Source organism: Lactuca saligna, chromosome 8, assembly GCF_052625555.1.
Source record: "Lactuca saligna cultivar CGN05327 chromosome 8, ASM5262555v1, whole genome shotgun sequence".
In the NCBI taxonomy this organism is placed as follows: Eukaryota; Viridiplantae; Streptophyta; class Magnoliopsida; order Asterales; family Asteraceae; genus Lactuca; species Lactuca saligna.
Window position 1 is genome coordinate 95,065,189 of NC_136424.1, and position 23,799 is coordinate 95,088,987.

A 23,799-nucleotide genomic window follows, 5' to 3' on the forward strand; every position below is an offset into this window, starting at 1 on the left:
CGCATGATATGACATAAATGATAGATTTATTTGCCAAGAAAACAGAATGTAAATCATTTCATCTAGCTCAAACCCGTGTGCTAGGTCCTTTTGAGACAGACTCATAAAGGTGTCATGTGACAATGCCAAGAATCCTCCAAAGGAATCTTATCTTGATGTCTTTCAAGATATTGTTAATTCATGAAAAAGAACTTAAAACTTTTAACATTCATATTTATCTATTTCTATAGATTTTACATTCCAAGAATGTATCTTGTCATTCCTAAGTCTTTCATTTTAGAGATACTTTCCGAGTCAAAGTGAAAATGATCTTGCATAGTCGGAATATTATTTCAAATGATTAAGTATGTCTAATTCATACAAGATTAGGAATATCATTATCCTCCCACTAGTTCTTAGTAAACACACTTCGGTCTACGAGCCATCTTTTTAGCTTTCTTTGGAGTTAAAGAATCACCTTTTACAACCTTTCGTTTCTTGGACTTCACAGGCTTAAAGAGGGACCTTATGTTTCTTCCTTCTTCGGACCAACTTTCTTTCCTCTTTTCTTTGGCTTCTCAACATCATCCAGAGCAGCTTGCATTTCAGGAGTCAATTGTCGTGGAACCTTGGGAGGAAGTAGACGATAATCAGCAAGCACCTTACTGTCCTGAGAAACACATCTGTACATACTTTCATGAATTGATCCATTGTGAGGAAACCTTGTTAGATCAGCCACAATTATCTTCTTTGTATGAAAAGATGCTACTAAAGAAAGCAGGACATTCTTCATGACTGGAATTTGAAGAGAATTGATTGCCCTTAGAGTGACAATAGTCCAAAAACGACCACATGAGATTTCGGAATGCTTTGTCGAGGAGTTCAAACTCTGCACCAGCTGAGACCAGATTGAGGAACCATAATCTAAGTTGATTCCATGGTAGAGACCATACATAATGGTCATAAAACACTTGTTTGAACCATCAAATCCTCCTACCCGTTCAACTAATCCCTTGTGAAGAATAGTGAGCAGCCCATTCCATTGTGGAGGTAAACAAGATTTCTTGAATTTGGTGAAAGTGGTAAGCACCTTAGTTAACCCATTTCATAGAACATGGAGAACAGCTGGGTTGTAGTAATGAAATCCGGAGATATGATTGAAGCATCAACAACGAGCCCCAACAAGGAACAGAAACGGACTTTTGAAATCGATGCCTTGTGATTAAATTTTTGGAAGTAAATCCTCTCCTTGTTCTTGTCATAGGACGCAGTAGAGTAGACTTGAGACACCAATGACATGGGAACAAATTCCACTTGTGTGAGAGCGATTAACAGAGGGGAGTATTTGAGACATTCGACAACTTGAAGCATGTATGAATCATACAACAATGGAGTCATTTGAATGATCATGTTCTGATTAGGTTTGTTCACGAGCAAGGACGATGAAGCCGTCTGATCTTGAAAAGATGAAGAGTCCACCATTGTTGTTGTGAAGAAGATGAACAGTGGAATGATCACCTGTTATATTTGAGAGAGTTTTGAGGAAAGTAAGAAGGTACAATGGTGTTGCAAATCCTTTATATACGATTGCCAGGAGAGAGAAAGAATCTTTTTGTGATAATGAGACGATCTCTGAAAAAGCACCTGGAAAATAGGGATTTGACAGCTTGGTTTCCCCAGATAGACATCATCAGGCGTGGTGTTAGGATCCGTTTCAAATTCACTCGCCCAATTTTGAACTTATCCATAAACACGTTTCAACTTCTTATCCGTTCGACTACCCCATTGCTCTGTTAAATCTGTTTAACTGTTAGAGCCAAAAACAACTCATATGCGTTACGTACTAGAATTTTGGAAAATCATGAAGAATTTTGTGCATGAGTGTGCCAAAGAAAAAGTAATAAAGCAATATGTGTATAGGATGTGAGTGATGTCAAATAATACATGAAGCAACTGATCCCGAACACTAATCTCTTCCTTCAAATTCAAGAGAGACTTGAAGTGCTTGTCTGGTTTCTCGTTAGGATACGATCACATGTCTGTTAAGAAACATTGAAAGGCTTCTTTTCATACATAGGCTCTAGTGGGTGGCTAACATTCAACTGATCTTCGATACTTTACTTAAGACCGAAAGTTGGTCGAAGTACTTGTGAGACCGATGTGGTCTGTTGAACAAATAGGTTTGATATATTATGAGGTGACAGGAAGTGTCATATAAGTCTCAAAAACAAAAACTAAACTGGATCTTTTGGGAAAAAATGTCGTGGTTGTAGATAATTTCATAAAGATCACTCAAAAAATTGAGACTTCTTTTAGGTAACAAGTGAGATCTTGAATGTTAAAATTCACCGTCAATTCGTTATAGGTGTTGGATTTTGGGTTTCACTTAGCACGTGGTGTACGCATCTAATATCATAAACACAGATATTGTGTAACCATAAACCTCAGTGGTTATTTCTGAGAGTCTCAAGGGTTACGTTGATGAAAGGAAATTTGATGGAGAATTTAGAACAAGGGGGTTAAAGAGTCGAAAGTACCTCTGCTATATAAAAGTGACAAAGCAGAAAACTCCTAACTCGTTTGAGACGAGTAAGGTAGCTCAGGACTAGAGTAAGTTTAGCAGCCTGAATGGGAAGAAACGATAGGTATAATCGGTTCATTAAGGCTTCAATCATAGTCTTCAAGGCTTCGGTCGACATGCAGCAGCATGCTTCTAGGGACAATTAACTAGTTCAAAATAAAGATGTCATACCTGCCCTAGCTCCAAATTATGTAGTAATGAAATACGTGATACCTAATAAATATAATAAACAGAAACAAGCAAACAACACAAACAAAAAAAAAACAAACAAAAAAAACTTTTTGTAATTTTGAAATAATAATAAAAAAATAAAATAAAAATAATAAAAAAATATTTTTGGATTTTTGATTTTTCTGAAAAATTAATAAAAACAGAAAAATAAACAGGAATGAAAAAGGAAATAATCTTTAGAAAATCTTGAAATAAAAAGAAAGAGAAAATAAAGCAAATAAAATAGATAAAAGAAAGTTTACAAAGTATACAACCGAAAACAAATCTTAAAGAAATGAAGCGAAATAAGCCGAGCGATCGGTTCATTTATGTTCCTTAAAATTCCAGAGCCGAAATAGACCGAGCGATTGGTTCATTTCGATTCCCGAAAATTATGGAGCAGAAATAGACCGAGCGTTCAGTTCATTTTGGTTCCCGAAAAATCAAGAACCGAAATAGACCGAGCGTTTGCTCGATTTTGCTTGTCTTAATTTTTAGAAATTGGTTTGAGGATTCGGTACCGACTCTGCTTCCATCATTCCCAAACCTTGTAAAATTTTGTTGAAGCTTGCTTCAGGTAAGGCTTTAGTGCAGTATGCTTTGTCTTTGAGTGTTGCATTGGATTGTGACATATTCTAATTGCACTCTCAGAGTCACAATAAAGAGGTATTTTCTTCATATTTAGTCCATAGTCTGTTAGTTGGCTTTGTATCCAGATTACTTGTGAGGTACATGAGGCAGTAGCAATATACTAAGCTTCGGCTGTTGAAAGAGACACACATGTTTGCTTCTTGGACTGCCAGCTAACAAGTTTACCATCAAGGAATTGGCATCAACCAGTTGTGCTCTTTCGGTCCAGACCGCATCCTCCAAGATCGGCGTCTAAAAAGGGTTGAAAAAGTATCCGGATCTAGCAAGATACCAAAGACTGAGACACGAGGTTTGCTTCAGATAACGAAAAATGTTTTCTACAGCTACCATGTGAGGATCTCTTGGATTTGCTTGAAACCTGGCACAATAACAGATAGAAATATATAATGTCTGGTCTATCGGCCATTAGATACATAAGAGATCCTATCATTTCAAGATAGAGTGTTACATCAACAGCAGGTTTCTCCAGAGATGACGTTAGCTTCATGCCAAAAGCCATAGGAACCTTCACTCTTTTAATCACCCATCATCCCGAACTTTGCTAGCAAATTCTTCGTGCAGGCTTCCTGGTTAATAAATATGCCTTCTGGTCCCTGTCTTATATTCAAACCAAGGAAAAAGTTAATAGGACCCATCACGCTCATTTCAAATTTAGTCTCCATCAACTTCCTGAATTAAGCTGTTAAGCTAGGATTCGTGTGGCCAAAGATGATATCATCAACATAAATCTGAACTATCATTAGATGTTCGCCTTCTTTCTTTCGGAAGAAGGTTGGGTCAACCGACCCTTGCTTAAATTTTGACATTTTAAGAAAGCAAGTTAACATTTCATACCAGGCCCTTGGTGCTTGCTTAAAACCATATACATCTTTATCCAATATATAGTAGTGATCAGGGAATTTCTCGTTCACGAACCCAAGTGGTTGCTCAACATACACAATTTCTTCTAGTTCTCCATTTAAGAAAGCACATTTCACATCCATCTGGAAAACTTCAAAGTTTTTATGTGCAGTGTATGCCAGGAAGATTCTAACTGATTCCAACCTTGCTATGGGAGCGAAGGTCTCCTCATAATCTATCCATTCTTGCTGACAATATCCTTTCACCACCAGCTGAGCCTTATTGCGAATTACATTGCCCTCTTTATCTAACTTGTTTCTGAATACGCATTTTAATCCAACCACAAAAGCATCCTTTGGAGTGGGAATCAGCCTCCAAACTCGATTACATTCGAACTCATGAAGTTCATCTTGCATTGCTTGTACCCAATCAGCATAATCAAGTGCAACATTAACCGTTTTTGGTTTGATTTTGGATACAAACGAATTAAAATGCATAATTCAACATTAGAGAATAAGGTAGTTGTTTCGCTTTTAGTTGAGAGCATGTGAGAAATCGCTCAGATGATTCTCCTATTATTTGTGTTTTGGGATGATCTTTAGTCCACTTTTTTAGAGGAGGGTAGATCGGGTCATAAACAGGATCCAACTCTGCATTTACCTCTTCTTCAAATTCTGATCGATCATCTTCGTCATTTGAATTTTCATTCTCCCCCTCAAATGGTGAAGTGTGTTCCTTGTCAGGTTCAGGATCCTCCTTCTCGGTTGGAATTGGATTCTCCTCCTCGGTTAGAGTTGGATTCTCCCCCTTGGTTGTATGAGACACAGAAGAACCCTCCCCTCGAATACCGAGCTGTTATTTGGAGGGTTAATAGAGGGTTGATCATCATTTGGTTTAGAAGGATCCTTTGCCATATCTTTCGTAGCTTCTTCGATAATCTTTTTCAGATGGTCGATTTTGTTGTCTGCTGCATTCACCTCCGAGTGTATATCCTTTTCTGGTTCATCAAATAGCCTTATATAATCTTCAAACAAATTAGAAATAGGAACCGAGACTTTTCCTGATTCAGAAAATATTTCCCCCATGGCACTTTCGCTTGCTTGAGCTTTCTTCATGTAGTTATCATTAAAGGTTACGTGATAGGTTTCTTCAATACGTTTGGAGTGTTTATTCAAAACCATGTAAGCCTTTGAGGTGAGTGAATAACCAAGGAAGATTCCCTCATCAGCTTTAACGTCGAACTTGTTTCGGTTCTCTTTAGAGTTGAAAATGAAAAACCTGGAACCGAACACGTGGAAAAACTTAACGTTGGGCTTTTGATTGTTCAGAATCTCATACAAAGTGATTGAGAATATGTTATTGATTAAGGATTGGTTTTGAGTATAACAAGCAGTAGCAACAACATTAGCCCAGAAGTATAATGGAAGAGAAGCGAAACTCAGCATGGTTCTGGCTGCCTCACATAAGGAATGATTTCGTCTTTCAACAATTCCATTTTGTTGTGGAGTATAGGGAGCATAGAAGCTATGAGATACTCCCTTTTCGGCCAGAAAGTCTTCAAACTCTTTAGTTTTGAACTCACGCCCATTATCGCTTCTAATGTTCCTTACCACCTTTCGCAATTGCAGTTCTACTTGCTTGATAAACACCTTCAACTTGGGAGTCGCTTCTGATTTCTGTTTAAGAAAGTAAACCCAGGTGAAACGTGAAAAATCATCTAGTATGACAAGTATGACCTTACTACCACTGATGCTTTCATAGCCGAAGGTCAACATAAATCAATATGCAGAAGTTTAAGAGATTCAAACATCTTGGTATTGATACGTGTAGGATGGCTCTTTCGGCTTTGTTTGCCCATCTCACATGCTGCACACAGGTGTTCCTTATCAAATTTCAGAAAAGGGAGGCCTCGAACATGATCACCAAGCACTAACTTATTAATATCTTTGAAGTTCAGGTGCGATATCCATCGGTACCATAACCAGCTTTCATCTAAATTAGCTTTAGACAATAGGCAAATTGCTGGTTTTCCTCTAATTGGACTGAGATTCAAAGTGTACATCTCTTCCTTTCATTCAGACTTTAACAAAACTCTTTTGGATTGCTTTTAAATAATTTCTAAACCCTCATCATCAAATGAGACTTTCAGTCCTGTTCCCACAACCAATTGAGATACACTTATGAGTTTGTGTTGCAATCCTTCCACATATGCCACTCTTCGAATTGTGAACCCTCTGTTGCTTATCATCCCATATCATTTGATAGTGTCATAAGACTTGTTGCCATACTTTACACATCCGCCATCCTTAGGGGACCGAAACTCCCTTAGCTCTTCCTTCCTTCCTGTCATGTGACGTGAGCAACCACTGTCTAGGGACCATTCATTATCGAACTGCTCATCACTTATAACCTGCAAATTTAACCAGATTTAGGAACCCAAAGTCTCTTGGGCTTTGGTAAGTCTTTTATAGAAAAAGGAATAGCAACAGAAAGATCAACCAAATAAGTTCTTTTTATTAAAGTTTTTTAATCTTTTCTTTTAATGGTATACTCCTTGATTTTATTTTTGTCTTGTTTGAATTGTGGTGTTTCAGATGGCATATTGTTAGAAGGTTTTGTAATGTTCTTTTGAGTTTTAGGGTTAGCTGACTTTTTCGTATTATTGATGTTAGAGTTCGAATCACTCTTTCCCTTTCCTTTAACGTCCTTCGTTGAATGAGGCTTTTCTTGACTTGGAATATGACTGAAATCAGACTTTCGGTTCTCAAGCTTGGTGGTGGAACCGAAACATGAAATTCGGTTATGAGATGAATGGAGATTGAAACTGGGCTTTTGGTTCCTTGAATAGTAAGAGTTTGGACCGAATCTGGACTGTTGGTTGTTCTTTAACTTGTCATTTCCTTTGACATTTGTTTCTTTCTTGGTAGGAACGTGGTTAGGGTTTTGAGACTTCCAAAACCGTTTTTGCTCATTTAGATTTTTCATGTATCTCTGGTTTCTTTCCCGTTTTTGTTCAACCAACTGCTTTTGAGATTTGTGAATGTTGAAGCTTGACTTCAGCTTCTCCTTTTTAGCTTCGGTTGTCTTGGAAGATACATTGGATTCTTTCTTTGATTCTTTCGGTATCTCTTTGGTTCCACTTGTGCTTGGTTTGTCAAAGCTTGAAGGTTTGTTAATGGGTTCGATAATGTACCTTCCCCTTAACCTCCACGATATTCGCTCTGATAAGCCGACAGTTTCGTCTACATTATCAATAGGGGCAGCCTAGAAGTAGTCGTCACATCCGTCATCATTGTCTTTGTCAACCAAGATTTTCAGTTCTACTGTTTGTTTTACTATGACACCTTTAACAACATAAACCTGATTTGGCACCGTTTGAACCTTTTGGTACACCATTGCTTTCTTTTTCAGTTTCTTTGACTTGTCCTTTGACAGGCGAGCATATTCAACCGAGTTTTCAGATATAAGGGGATTTTCAGTCTCAGTTTCGCTATTTAAGAACTCAAAACAATCGACTACAGCTTCCACTGAGATTTCACTCATCTCACTCTCTTCATCAAATTCAGATGCATTTTCTACATCTATTTTATGTTCTGGACTTAATTTGTTATTAGTTGAATCTAATGTTTGAATGGTTTCTGACTTTATTTTCAACCTATCATTTTTATCCAACAGATTTTTAAGCATACTTTTATGCTCCTTGGAGTCAACAAAGGTCTCAATCTTGTACAATACATATTTGTAAGTGACAGAAATCTCATCTGAGGACAATATCAATTCACACTCAGCAATGACTTCATCCTCCTTAAATTCAAGGAAGGGTAAAATCATCTTATGAATCTTTTCCCCTATTTCACAATCTAGGTGTAGCTGAGTTATATTAGTATATAAGTGTTTTGCAATCAAACAAAAAACATTTCGTTGTTTCAAAAACTTTAAATTGTCTCGTTGTAAATATATAATCTCATCACTAGCCCTAACTAACTCCTACTCCTTCATTTGTATCCATGCTCTCTTTTCCTCACTCTTGGACGACTCCCTGCTGAGTTGGTCAGCTAGGTTAGAATTCTCTAGTCGTGTTTGCCTGAGACTACCACTTAAGTTAGAAAATTTAAATTTTAGTTAATTTAATTCTTCTTCATAATTAATGACAAGAACTTTTAGTGATTCAAGGATGGATTGTACCTTTTTGATCAATCGATCACAATCGTTGATCCTTTCACTCACGGGCTTGGCTGCAAAACACTTGTCCCCATTCAGATTCAGCTCCTTATGCTCACCTTTGGTTGGTATTCCTGCAGACACCATCAGGCACTTCCCAGCTGAACTACTGACTCCCTCTCTAGCCACATATGCTCTGCAATGTGAAGGCTTTCTCACTTCTTCATCCTCAGAGTCGGTTGACCAGACTTCAACACCACCGAACTCATCATCGACCACATTCTCCTGCACGATCAAGGCATTCATTCAACTAATCGTTTCCTTCTTTTAGTTTATCTCTTCCAACTTTCGCAGGTAATAAGCTTCATCATCTTCACCTTCATTTTTCTCAACCATCTTTCTTAGCATAAAATCCTTGGAAAAGTGGTTCTTGCCATGACAGTAATTGCAATCATACCCTGAGTCTCCCATAAGCTTGCTTTCTTTCTTCTCATCTTCTTTCTGAGAGTTTTTCTTCGTCTCTTCTTTTACCTTCTCTGAGCTATAGCTTCCTTGCAAGTTTCGGTTCTTATTGGCTGGAGACTTCTTTCGAGCAAACTTCTTTGGGTTTGTCACCATCAATGCATACTCCTCATTGGCTAGATCACATTCTGACATGTCAGATTCTTCTTCGTCTTCAGCAACACTTTTGCTCTTCGAAACAAGAGCCAAAGAATCTACACCTGACACAACCTTCGCTTCTTTAGTTACCGTGCTTTCATGTGATTTTAGGATACCCATCAGTTTCGCCAGTGAATATTATTTAAATTGTTCATGAGCCTTTACTGTTGAGACCACTGCCATCCACTCAGGTCTCAACCCATTTAAGAACGTCACTTTCTGTTTGATCTCCTTCCTTTTAATTCCATGCTTCATCATCTTGCTTAGCAGATGATTGTAACGATCAAACGTTTGAAGTAGTGTCTCTTTAGATTTTTGTGCAAAATCTCCAAACTCAGAGAGCAATAGGGTTTAGATTGAATGCACAAGATCCTCGTCAGTTAAATACATTTCTTTCAGTCTGTCCCATATCTCTTTTGCGGTAGTGCATGAAGTAACCAAACGGAAGGTATTGGCTTGTAGGGCAAATTGGATCATCCTCAAGGCTTTGAGATTACACATCAGTTTATCTTTTTCGTCTTGTGGTATCTTTTCTACCTACAACAAAAGCTGATTATACTCTTTTTGAGTCTTCACTGTCCTGTTCGTTCCAGAATGAATTAACAGACCGATCGTGATAGCTTCCCAGATAAAATAGCCATTATCTTCAGATCCAACCACATAATCTTCAAAGTGATGTGCCCACACTTCGTAATCTTCAGTGTAGAGAATGGGAACCCTTGTAGTGGATCCAATGCTATTTTAGATGTTAATGCGATTGGATTGAGAATCGTTGTGTGACATGATGAACTTATTTCTCGGATCTGCTAGAATCAGACTCGTAAACTTTAGATTAGGGTTTTATCAAACACTATAAAAATATCGTCAACAAGAAGAAGACTATCTTAATATAGTTAATAAAAGAGGAAACCCTAAAGAATTCTTCACACAGAAGGAACGCGTATGAGTAACACAGTCTCCTGCTCTGTGACATCCCCATTTTCACGGCCAGAAAAGACCGATTTTTGTTTATGCTTTATAAAAATCAGAGTACTTCTTTTAATAAAAATGTTGCGGAATTTGTTCCAAGAAAAACATGATAAATACGTTTTTAAAACATTTTCGAAGAAACGTATTTTGTTCATTTTAAAACATTTGGGATGTCATCGTTAATATAGAAACATAAGCATAAACAGAACTTACATTTATTTACACTAGTGATCTACATCTCTTTAAATCTGTCAGTGTAATGTGACTTCATATCAACACCTGTGATATAAATAAACTGAGTGGGTCAGGTTTGGAAACCTAGTGAGTACATAGGGTTTTCAACCCACAATAATATAATTATTATTTTCACACAATCAAACAATCAACCCAATTACCCATCCCTATTATCTGCTTTATTCTTAAGGATCTACCCTAAGAATCAACTATTCCTCGTTCATACATTCCTAAGGATCATCCTAAGGAATCGGCATGAAGTCCATCGTCACCGGGGTTTAGGCACTAAGTCTGTATAGTCGCCAGAATTTATACAATAGGCACTAAGTTTGCGTAGTCGCCAAGGTTTTGGCACCAAGTCTACATGATCGCCAGGGTCTAGGTATCAAGTCTGCATGATCACCAAGGTTTAGAGTACACCGGGTGAACACGTCGTTCACAATACCTACAGGTTACGAGCCTGATGGTGTTCCACTGGACCATCTAGGATAGTACGTGGTTGTCATCCACACTCTGCTGAATGACGGGGACATCGTTTGGGAAAAAGGCTTCTCACATCGTACACCTCTCACCCACACCTTATAGTCTGTATCACCTCTCAACTCATCATCCAACTCATATTTCATCTATTATATATACCCATGTTTTACCCCAACATTTTCGTAGATATAAAATACATATATAGTTTAAATCATTTAAAACATGCATAAAATCTTTCACTCAGCATAGACAGCAAGTATTCAGACAATATGCACACATAGCACGTAATTTATATTAAAAAACTTCATATCTATGTGTAAGATGAAAGGGACTATGCACTCACCTGAGAAGGTGGTGACTCGGTACTCGGACAACGCTTCGTTTACTTTAAAATAATTTCCTTTGATGAAACCTAATATTATCACAGCTAGATTTTAGTCTAATATTACCGTCACTAATTATTAGTCTTATTATTATTATTATATAAGCGTTTAAACAATACTTTCCAACTACTATGTACAGACAGGGGCCAGACATAAAACACCGGAGGGCAGGACCATTTTGGCGTATAGCACTTCTGAAATCCAACAACCCTATGTGGCCCTTTAAACTAGATTCCCCGTACCGCGAGTAGTTAAAAAGATATTATAACGACACTTATATAAGTCATAATAATAGCTCAAATATTTATTATAAATTTATAATAACAATACTACTTTTAAATATAAACTATATTTAAAATAGGGTAAGCATAACTTACTTTCAAGGGGATTTTAGCTAGGAGTCGGGCTCTGCAGGGGCAGAACTTCGTCGCTGAATCTTTCTAAGAAAGATTCGTGCAGCGCTTCAGCGCTCACCTTACTATACTAAAAGTACAGAATGAGAAGTAGAATCAAGAGGGACCGAAATGCTCGGGGGATAAGGAGAGAAAGACTCTTGAATTAAGAGAATTGTGCAAGAAATATGAGAACCCAAGGCTCTTATTTATACTAATTGAATTTTCAAAAACTACCCTCCATAATTACTTAATGACCTTTTAGTTATATAAACAACTAAACACCCCTCTATAATACTATTTTAAATGGATTTAATGATATTTGTACTAAACTAACGTCGAAAGAACTCAACATTAGTCTTATAATGACCGCATCTTCGATACCTTTCTAATGATATATACATATGTATATATATGTATGTATACATGATTTATACTTTATTTTAATACGTAAATATGCTATTATAATTTGTAACTCGTTCATACGAACTCCGTTTTTGACGTTCTTTATATCCACGCTTAGGTGGAGACGTACTCTATAACTTTCGGTTAGACTCCGTCGGCTAATTTGGACTTTATTTTTAAAGTTATATTTTTAACAGGCCGGGACAGGATTGGTCCGTTAAAATCTCATAACTTCTTTATCCGATGTCCATTTTCGTCTGTATTTTTATCGTTACTCTACTAATAACGAGATCTTCTATTCTTGTTTAGGTTGTTTCGGCTAAAAATCAATCGATCTAAAATTCGAATTTCGGGTTGTACACCGCTAATCCGAAACTTCGAAAAATCATAACTTCTTCATACGAAGTCAGATTTGGGCGTTCTTTTTATCGATGTTCTTAGTTTAACATATTCTACGACTTTCGTTTAGAGCGCTAAGGCTAAATCTCTCTCTATCATAAATTTACTATTTTACGCTTCCCGACGTCGTGCTGGTTCCGACGCGAAACTTCGACGGGTCATAACTTCTTCGTTATAACTCGGATTTCGGCATTCTTTATATGTACGGAAACCTTGTGACATATTCTACATCTTGGTTAAGGTTATTTATTCTAAATAATATTTTTGAAGAAAAGTCGTTTTCGACCCCTATTGCCTCTAAATTGACTAGCCCGGATCTGCGGGCGTTACAATTATCTCCCCCTTAGGATGATTACGTCCCAGAATCATCAACGAAACAGGGCTCGTATAATGACTCCATACGTCATCTCTTCATCCTAGGTAATAATTATAACTTCTATATTCCTTCAAGTCTATCTCTTAGAGTCATTGACTGTAAGCAGTACTCGATCGTGCACCTGCTCTCTACCTCACGCTAGACTTCAAATTATGACCTATCATCATGTGATGCAAGTGTAGACTTAGGTCTCTTAGAGTTAAATTCTAAAATAGACTATGCATTCCTTCATGTTCTAATGTGATATAATCACACTTTAACATGTAGCGTTTCTGGCTACCAACTTCTTTAACAACGAACGCGATACTTCTATTGATCGCTTTGATTTCAATTGTTTGGTTTAAGTCGGACACTACATCGAACTTGGTTCCTTGAACCACGCAACATACTCATCGTAGTCGGACTCAATTCGGTACGACCACTAGGGTCGGAAATTAACAATCTTTTTACTCATTATCGAAACGATGGTAATGACATACTTGAAAAAAACAGAATCAGTTACTAGCTTCTTGGTAACCTTGTGACTTTCCCTGATCCAAGTGTGAGTCCTGTGCTTCTGGTAGTATAGGCCACTACTACCATTCACACCTACTCATACTCGTCCCAAGTATTGTCCCGCAGTTTCCCAAGTCACCATACAAGAAAATCACATAACATTTTAACACATCAGATAACAAAACGAAGGTTTTATTATTTCTTGAAACTATTACATAGGTGTCCAAGTTCACCCTAGACTATGCCTATAATAGGCTACATCATACGACACTATGGCTACTGCATAACTTGATCTTTGGATATGAAGTCCTCATCATTGATTCCTTGCACGGTTTTCTGCTTCGTCGAGGATCATGTGGAATGCCCTTGGCCTCGGTGGCGTTTCTGGTCTTGCTGCCTTATTTTTCCCCGGGCAGTCCCTGGAAATATGCCCTTCCTTGTTACATCCATAACACACCTTTTTGTTGGACGCACACTTGCTGGCGTAATGCCCTGTCTTCCCACATTTGTAGCAAGTCACCTCCTCGCTACATTTCCCGAAGTGCTTCTTTTTACACTTCTCGCACCACTTGGTTTCACCTCCTCCTCCTTCTTCAATCTTTGAGAATTTCTTTTCCTTGTTGGATTTTGATGATCCTTCATGTTTCCTTTTCTCGCCAACTTCAGCTCTCTCCAGACCTTTTTCCCTAATCTGGGTCTCAACATTCCTGGCTGCCCAGATGGCTCCTTTCAAAGTGGTTGCTTGCTTGACCATTGGTCCAAAGTCTGCTGGTAATCCATAGGCAAACTTATTGAACTTGGAGAGCTCAGTTGGAACTAGATAAGGAACAAGCTTCATATTCTCTGTAAAACTTGCATCATACTCGATGACACTCATCTTTCCCTTCTTTAGATTCTGAAACTCGTTGTTGATCTCCAGAGATCCTGCTCAGAGCAGTACTGCATTTTTAACTGCACTAGAAAATCCTCCCATGACATCTTGCTCGCTTCTCCTTTGGGCATCGAATCGGCTAGTAGCTTCCACCAGCTTAGTACTCCCGATTTCAACAAAGGAACCGCGAGAGCGGTCTTTTGCCTGTTGCTACACTCGCAACTCTCAAACATCGTCTCCATCTCGGAGATCCAGTTCATGACTTCCACCGGCGTCGGGCTTCCAGATAGACCCGGTGGTTTGGACGCCATGAAATCCTTGTATTTGCATCCACGTCCATCATTTCCTCCATCCTGGTGGTTTTGCCTAACTATCGGTGGGTTGGCTTGACCAACAGTCCCACTGTAGTTTCCCTCCTCAGTTTGCCCTTCGTTCAACTTGGGCTGTTCGATCTGTATGGTTGCTTCTTCTCGATTTTGCTGGAGCAAACGTCTGGTTTCCTCCATTTGACGATCCAACATCGCCTGGATCATCGCTTGCACTCCGGCCATTGTTATTGGCTCAGCAGCGGTTACCACAACCGGTATTTGCTCAATCACCGTGGGTTGGCTCCGGTTCCCATTTGCATTCATGTTTCCGCTACGGTTCCTTGCCATCTTGATCTATACACCGAATAAGGTGAATCTAGACCTTTACTTAAGATTGATGTTTAAATCATCCTTATCACTCCGAAACGTTTATATGCTAGTTCTAATATCGTATTCATACGTTTAGAATCCTAAACACATAAGGTTTCCAGATCCGGTCGGCAACAGACCATAGATCCGATCAAACTATAGCATCATTTAGCACGTAAAAGGAATTTAGGCATCATTCCTAAATTAAGCTAGTGCTTGTGTCTATTCAGGTGCATTACCTAAATCTATTTAACACACTCCTCACAATCATCACTTAGCATTCTAAGTTTAAGTCTAGAAATAAATCCATATTCCTAGTTCGCTTAAACTAATGCTCTGATACCAACTGTGAGATCCCCATTTTCACGGCCAGAAAAGACTGATTTTTGTTTATGTTTTATAAAAATCAGAGTACTTCTTTTAATAAAAATGTTGCGGAATTTGTTCCCAGAAAAACATGATAAATACGTTTTTAAAACATTTTCGAAGAAACGTATTTTGTTCATTTTAAAACATTTGGGATGTCATCGTTAATACAGAAACATAAGCATAAACAGAACTTACATTTATTTACACTAGTGATCTACATCTCTTTAAATCTCTCAGTGTAATGTGACTTCATATCAACACCTGTGATATAAATAAACTGAGTGGGTCAGGTTTGGAAACCTGGTGAGTACATAGGGTTTTCAACCCACAATAATATAATTATTATTTTCAAACAATCAAACAATCAACCCAATTACCCATCCCTATTATCTGCTTTATTCTTATGGATCTACCCTAAGAATCAACTATTCCTCGTTCATACATTCCTAAGGATCATCCTAAGGAATCGGCATGAAGTCCATCGTCACCGGGGTTTAGGCACTAAGTCTGTATAGTCGCCAGAATTTATACAATAGGCACTAAGTCTGCATAGTCGCCATGGTTTTGGCACCAAGTCTGCATGATCGCCAGGGTCTAGGTATCAAGTCTGCATGATCACCAAGGTTTAGAGTACACCGGGTGAACACATCGTTCACAACACCTACAGGTTACGAGCCTGATGGTGTTCCACTGGACTATCTAGGATATTCCGTGGTTGTCATCCATACTCTGCTGAATGACGGGGACAACGTTTGGGAAAAAGGCTTCTCACATCGTACACCTCGCACCCACACCTTATAGTCTATATCACCTCTCAACTCATCATCCAACTCATATTTCATCTATTATATCTACCCATGTTTTACCCCAACATTTTCGTAGATATAAAATACATATAAAGTTTAAATCATTTAAAACATGTATAAAATCTTTCACTCAGCATAGACAGCAAGTATTCAGACAATATGCACACATAGCACGTAATTTATATTAAAATACTTCATATCTATGTGTAAGATGAAAGGGACTATGCACTCACTTGATAAGGTGGTGACTCGGTACTCGGACAACGCTTCGTTTACTTTAAAATAATTTCCTTTGACGAAACCTAATATTATCACCGCTAGATTTTAGTCTAATATTACCGTCACTAATTATTAGTCTTATCATTATTATTATATAAGCGTTTAAACAATACTTTCCAACTACTATGTACAGACAGGGGCCAGACATAAAACACCGGAGGGCAGGACCATTTTGGCGTATAGCACTTCTGAAATCCAACAACCCTATGTGGCCCTTTAAACCAGATTCCTCGTACCGCGAGTAGTTAAAAAGATATTATAACGACACTTATATAAGTCATAATAATAGCTCAAATATTTATTATAAATTTATAATAACAATACTAATTTTAAATATAAACTATATTTAAAATAGGGTAAGCATAACTTACTTTCAAGGGGATTTTAGCTAGGAGTCGGGCTCTGCAGGGGCAGAACTTCGTCGCTAAATCTTTCTAAGAAAGATTCGTGCAGCGCTTCAGCGCTCACCTTACTATACTAAAACTACAGAAAGAGAAGTCGAATCACGAGGGACCGAAATGCTCGGGGGATAAGGAGAGAAAGACTCTTGAATCAAGAGAATGGTGCAAGAAATATGAGAACCCAAGGCTCTTATTTATACTAATTGAATTTTCAAAAACTACCCTCCATAATTACTTAATGACCTTTTAGTTATATAAACAACTAAACACCCCTCTATAATACTATTTTAAATGGATTTAATGATATTTGTACTAAAATAATGTCGAAAGAACTCAACATTAGTCTTATAATGACCGCATCTTCGATACCTTTCTAATGATATATACATATGTGTATATATATATATATATATATATATATATATATATATATATATATATATATGTATGTATACATGATTTATACTTTATTTTAATACGTAAATATGCTATTATAATTTGTAAGTCGTTCATACGAACTCCGTTTTTGACGTTCTTTATATCCACGCGTAGGTGGAGACGTACTCTACAACTTTCGTTTAGACTCCGTCGGCTAATTTTGACTTTATTTTTAAATTTATATTTTTAACAGGCCGGGACAGGATTGGTCCGTTAAAATCTCATAAGTTCTTTATCCGATGTCCATTTTCGTCTGTATTTTTATCGTTACTCTACTAATACCGAGATCTTCGATTCTTGTTTAGGTTGTGTCAGCTAAAAATCAATCGATCTAAAATTCGAATTTCGGGTTGTACACCGCTAATCCGAAACTTCGAAAAATCATAACTTCTTCATACGAAGTCAGATTTGGGCGTTCTTTTTATCGATGTTCTTAGTTTAACATATTCTACGACTTTCTTTTAGAGCGCTAAGGATAAATCTCTCTCTATCATAAATTTACTATTTTACGCTTCCCGGCGCCGTGCCGGTTCCGACGCGAAACTTCGACGGGTCATAACTTCTTCGTTATAACTCGGATTTCGGCGTTCTTTATATGTACGGAAACCTTGTGACATATTCTACATCTTGGTTAAGGTTATTTATTCTAAATAATCTTTTTGTAGAAAAGTCGTTTTCGACCCCTATTGCCTCTAAATTGACTAGCCCGGATCTGCGGGCGTTACATGCTCTGATACCAATTGTTGGAATAATAATCCTTAATGATTGATATATTTAAGCAGAACAGCAATAAATAACATTATAAAGAACATGAGAACGGTTTAAGCAATGTCGAATGATCAAACATTAACACCCCAGAAGAGCTTGATGAAGAACTTGAACTGTAGAGGTGTTTAGGGTTACAATGCAATAATGATAATCAAGAACTAGCTAATCTAAGGCATACATGCATGCACTATTTATAGCATAACCCTAATCTATAATCACAGATGGACATGCCCACCCGAATATACAAAAGAAAAGCCCATGACGCAACACATAATATCCTACATGCATAAAGCTTAGTGAGTTCCCCAGAATACCACACATAAATAATTAGCCTCTCATGGCTATATCTCGATAAGGACCCTCCGGTTATGTACCTCAGTGAAGACCCTCCGGTCTCACATCTCGGGTTGGACCCTCCATTCATATATCTCAATGAAGACCCTCCGGTCTCACAACTTGGTTTGGACCCTCTGTTCCTATCTCAATAAGGCACAAGATAATATACAACATAAATCACAAAGACATAATAATATACAATAAATCATTAGAATCACATAAGACCCTCCGGTCAATAACATAGATAAGACCCTTCGGTTGCATTGTAATTACCACGCAGGTAAGTATAGTGAGAAGACTCGCCTTGTAAGTAAAGCAAGTATGTCTCGTACTCAACTGTCAGTCTAAACTCCCCCTACATATGCCATAATCATCACTAATTAACAATCTATAATAACAACTCCAAAGATGTTAAGCTAACTCCTTTACTAATTCTTAGAAATGGTGAAAGACCATTTTACCCTTCCATGGTCTCCAAAGTCCACAACTTGACCAAACCCTAAAAGTCAATAGAGGTCAACACTCAAGTCAACCGTCCATGTTGACCCAACTCGTTGAGTTCCTTCTGATCTCAGAAAATCAGGAAAATTCGACTCAACTCACCGAGTTATCTCACCAACTCGTCGAGTTTGTATAGTGTTCAGAATATCAGGGAAAACCCTAACCAACTCGTTGAGTTCCTTCAGTACTTTCTCTCATTAATACATTTTTAAAAGAGACTAAGGCCCCAAAATCTAGATCTAGCCTTCTAAGGCTGAGATACCACGTAAAGTTGCAAGCTTTACGTCCATACATGGCATTTAGGGGCTAACTTTGCCAAAACAAAGCTCAACAAGGGGTTTAAGACATGAAGATTGGCCAAAGATTGATAAAGCTTGAGTCTTTAAGCCTAAAGGGCCTAATAGTGTCCAGATCTAAAGTCTTAGCTTTAAATCATGCTCAAAATCAATAATAACTCAACAAGAAGCTATAAATGGTCGTAAAATCTATAATGGAGAGATCTAACAAACAAGTGATCAAGGTAATGGCTTTTTACCTTCAAACGACTGCTACAACTGAATGGATGTCCGATCCAAATACTCCTTCTTGTTCTAAGCCCTTTACTCTTCAATTTTCTTCAAGTGATGCATCAAAATACACACTCTTAGCCTTACATGCACACTCTCAAAATGGAAGATAGCTCGATTAGGGTTTGTCACAGGGTGATAAGCTGATGAGGGAGGCTGGATAAAGGACTTAAGGTCCTTTAAATAGGGTACAAACCCTAAAAATTAGGGTTTTCACACTGAACTCCAACTTGTTGAGTCGGGTCCTCCAACTCGTCGAGTTGGTTCTAAAGTCCATGCAGCCATCTCAATCTCTACTCGACGAGTTGGGGTCTCCAACTCATCAAGTTGCCCTATCAAAATGAATATAAAACAATTTAAATTTATACCTGGGAGTCAGGATGTTACACATTGGATGATTTGGGTGAAAACCTTCATGATTTGTAATATATTACGTATTTAATATATTAATTAGAAATAGATAGTTGACGTGTTAATTTATTATGTGATTAATAAATTAATATGAAATCAATAGTTAAATAACTGATTTGTTAGTTTATATGGTTAATAAATTAATAAGAAATTGATTAGAATTAATCAATTATTAATCAGAATTAATCTTGAATTAGTTCAGGATTAATTGGAATTAGTTAAATGTGCAAGAGGTGAATTGTAATTGTTCAATAGTTGAACAAAAAAGGCAATTCTAGATCCATCCAAGGGTGGGAGGTTTTGGGAGCTCTTCAAGATTTTTGAGAGGCCTCATTGATGCTAATAAGGAAATGATTTGAATTGAGATTAAATCCATTATTTAATTACTTCAAATCTGGCTTTGCCTGCAAGTCACCTAAACTATAAATAGGACCCCATTGGTCATCAAATTTCGTTTATACCTTTACCTAAAAGCTTAGGAATGAAATTTATATCCCCTCCCCTATCTCTCCTATTCATTCTAAGGTTTCTAAGGTTTTAGGTGTGAGCCAGTAGAGACATCGTACTTTTGATGCTTGCTTTCTAAAGACACAACGGAAAGGATCAAAAACTTATTTGTTATAATAAATCTAAAGGTATGTACCCTAATTCTTGTATTGTATTTTTATTATATTAGGGTTCATATAAAATATATTGTTCATAGTATGTGGCATTCAAAGTGTATGACATAGATCCTTTAGGTTGCATGTGCCCTTAAGTGTTATGTGAAATTCTACAAGCACATAGTTTTGTAACCTATAAAACCCATCAGTGGTATCAGCTAGGTGTGTCTAACAATGATTGTACATTAGTTGAACTTGAACAAAACCGATTGGAGTTTGATAGAATCATCATTCTGTCCAGCTCCATAGTGTGGGCATCTCTCTGCCATGGGGATCTTCCCATCTGCTATTTTCATCTACCACGACATGGGCAACTCTACACCACGTCGTGGGAGCTTCTATTCGGAGAATTTGCTTTTGCTTGTTTAATTCAAATTGATTAGGATAATTACTTAAGTTAATATCATTTTAATTTTCTAAAATCTTAATATTGAACCTTGTAATCTGTAATCTTAGTATCCAATTTGGGACTTATCCTTATGGATTTAATAATTAATTTAATTATAAGACTAATTAAAAGATAATTATAAATCAATGATAGGTTTAAATTGATTAATTAAATGTTTTATTAAGATAATTAATATTTGAACCTAGTATTTTGAAAAGTTTTAAAATAAACCGTATATGTATGTGTGTGTAAGTGTCTATATATATATATATATATATATATATATATATATATATATATATATATATATATATAATTAAACGTTAATTACTGTATGTATAATATAAAGTCAGTCGAATGGTTAGTAAGCCTCATTAAAAAATTCATACTATAAAGAGTGTATAACGAAACAACCTATAAAATGACCATTGAATTGATGTCCTTTTCACCCACCACTCTCCTGTCTGGTGGAGGATCATTAGCTGAATGGGTTCGATAGGACATAATCAGATTAAAAGTAAAATCTATAATGTACTAGAACATTTTTTAAAATTCCACTCTAGTTACTTTAGGAAAAATGTGAAATTTTATGTTAATCCACAAAACACACATCGTTTCTTTATGAGTCAATACCGGAGCGTGCATGGTTAACGGACACACTAATGTGGGACTATAAATTTGAAATTATAGCATAACTCGAAGATTATTGTTGTTGTTAATGGAGTGTGTGCTATTAACTGGCACATCAATGTGAGATAATAAATGACCTCGAGATTGTCAAGCAGGTTTGCATGGTTATTCACACGTTTTTTGTGAGACTCGGCATCCCAGTCACAAAAGTGAGAGCACAATCCGAGACTGAACACTCCACCAATGTTATACCCCAAAACCGGAACAGTATAAATGTGACATCCCCAAAATCACGGCCAGAAAAGACCGGTTTGTTTATGCTTTGTTTATAAAAAATCAGAGTTACATTTTAAATGAAAGTGTTGCGGAATTTGTCCCAAAACAAAAATATGATAAAGATTTATCAAAATCATTTCCATAGAAATGTATTTCATTAAAAGACTTGGGATGTCATGTTCGTACAAATCAAAAGCATAAACAGTACAATATAAGCCTTACTACATTATTTCATATCTACGGGCCTATATCCGTAATCCCTCATCCAAAACATCACACCTATGCTCATGCGCCACTACCTGTAATACATAAAACTGAGTGGGTCAGGCTTGGGAGCCTGGTGAGCACATAGGGTTTTCAACCCACAATAAATAAGTTTATTAATTTCATCAATCAACAATAACCCAATTACCCGTTCCCGTTATCCTCACTTTACGTCCCTAAACACCTATCATAAGGGACCTATCCTAAGGATCATCATCGGGATGGACACTACTGCTAAGGGGGTTCCTCAGCAATAAATGTCCTAAAGGCAACCATGTGGGGGATGGAGTACACCGGTGAACACATCGTTCACAAACACCTACAGGTTGCGAGCCTGCTAGTGTTCCACTGGACTGTCTAGAAGAGTCCGTGGTCGTCATCCATCCTCTGCTAGATGACAAAATCAACAACATCAACATCGAGGCCTCTCATCATTTTATCACACATCACCTATTACATCTACCCATGTTTTACCCCAACATTTTCGTAGATATAAAATACATATACAGTTTAAATCATTAAAAACATGTATAACAACGTTCATCTAGCATAGATAGCAAGTATTCAAATAATATGCACACATAGCACGTAATTTATATAAAATACTTCATATCTATGTGTAAGTTGAAAGTAACTATGCACTTACTTGAAAAGGTGGTGATTCCGAACTCAGACAGCGCTTCGCTTCTTAAATAGAATTTTCTTCGATGAAACCTAGTATTATTACCACTAGAGTTTAGTCTATTATTCGCCGAGACTAATTAATAGTCTAGCTATTATTATTATTATTATTATTATATAAGCATTAAAAAAAATACTTATATAACCCATAATAATAGCCCAAATATTTATTCTAAGTTCATAATAACAATACTAATTTTAAATATAAGCTATATTAAAATAAGGTAAGCATAACTTACTTACAAGGGGGTTTTAGCTAGGAGTCGGGCTCTGCAGGGGCAGAACTTCGTTGTTGAATCTTTCTAAGAAAGATTCGTGTAGCGCTTCAGCGCTCACCTTACTATACTAAACTACAGAAAGAGAAGTCGAATCACGAGGGACCGAAATGCTCGGGGGATAACGAGAGAAAGACTCTTGAATCAAGAGAGTGATGCAAGAAATATGAGAGCCCAAGGCTCTTATTTATACTAATTGAATTTTCAAAAACTACCCTCCATAATTACTTAATGACCTTTTAGTTATATAAACAACTAAACACCCATCTATAATACTATTTTAAATGGATTTAATAATATTTGTACTAAACTAATGTCAAAAGAACTCAACGTTAGTCTTATAATGACCGCGTCGTCGATACCTTTCTAATGATATATACATATGTATTTATATGTGTACGTATACATGATTTATACTTTATTTTAATGCGTAAATATGCTATTATAATTTGTAACTCGTTCATAAGAACTCCGTTTTTGACGTTCTTTATATCCACGCGTAGGTGGAGACGTACTCTACAACTTTCGTTTAGACCCCGTTGGCTAATTTTGACTTTATTTTTAAAGTTATATTTTTAACAGGCCGGGATAGGATTGGTCTGTTTAAAATCTCATAACTTCTTCATATGAAGTCAGATTTGGACGTTCTTTTTATCGATGTTCTTAGTTTAACATATTCTACGACTTTTGTTTAGATCGCTAAGGCTAAATCTCGCTCTATCGCAAATTCACTATTCACGCTTCCCGGTATCGTGTCGGTTTTGTCGTGAAACTTCGACGGGTCATAACTTCTTCGTTATAACTCGGATTTTGGAGTTCCTTATATGCACGGAAACCTTGAGACATATTCTAAAACTTTATGTAGAGATATCGGGATTATTTCACACTTTAATTTTGATGCTCATTTTTATTCTTTATTAATTATACATTTATAATTAAATAATAAACACATAAACACACATAATTCACATAATACTCAAATATT

General features: G+C 36.9%; 1 long non-coding RNA gene and 1 pseudogene across 1 annotated transcript; both read right to left on the bottom strand.

The window, feature by feature from the left end:
- Nucleotides 1–3,936: 3,936 nt before the first annotated feature.
- On the bottom strand, nucleotides 3,937–6,178 carry LOC145009922 (uncharacterized; annotated as a pseudogene).
- Nucleotides 6,179–21,815: 15,637 nt separating this feature from the next.
- LOC145008868 (uncharacterized) lies at nucleotides 21,816–22,846 on the bottom strand. Its single transcript, XR_013663681.1, has 3 exons — nucleotides 22,779–22,846; nucleotides 22,505–22,572; nucleotides 21,816–21,893 (listed from the first exon to the last, which is right to left on the bottom strand). It is a non-coding gene; the product is annotated as an uncharacterized LOC145008868 (long non-coding RNA).
- Nucleotides 22,847–23,799: the final 953 nt, after the last annotated feature.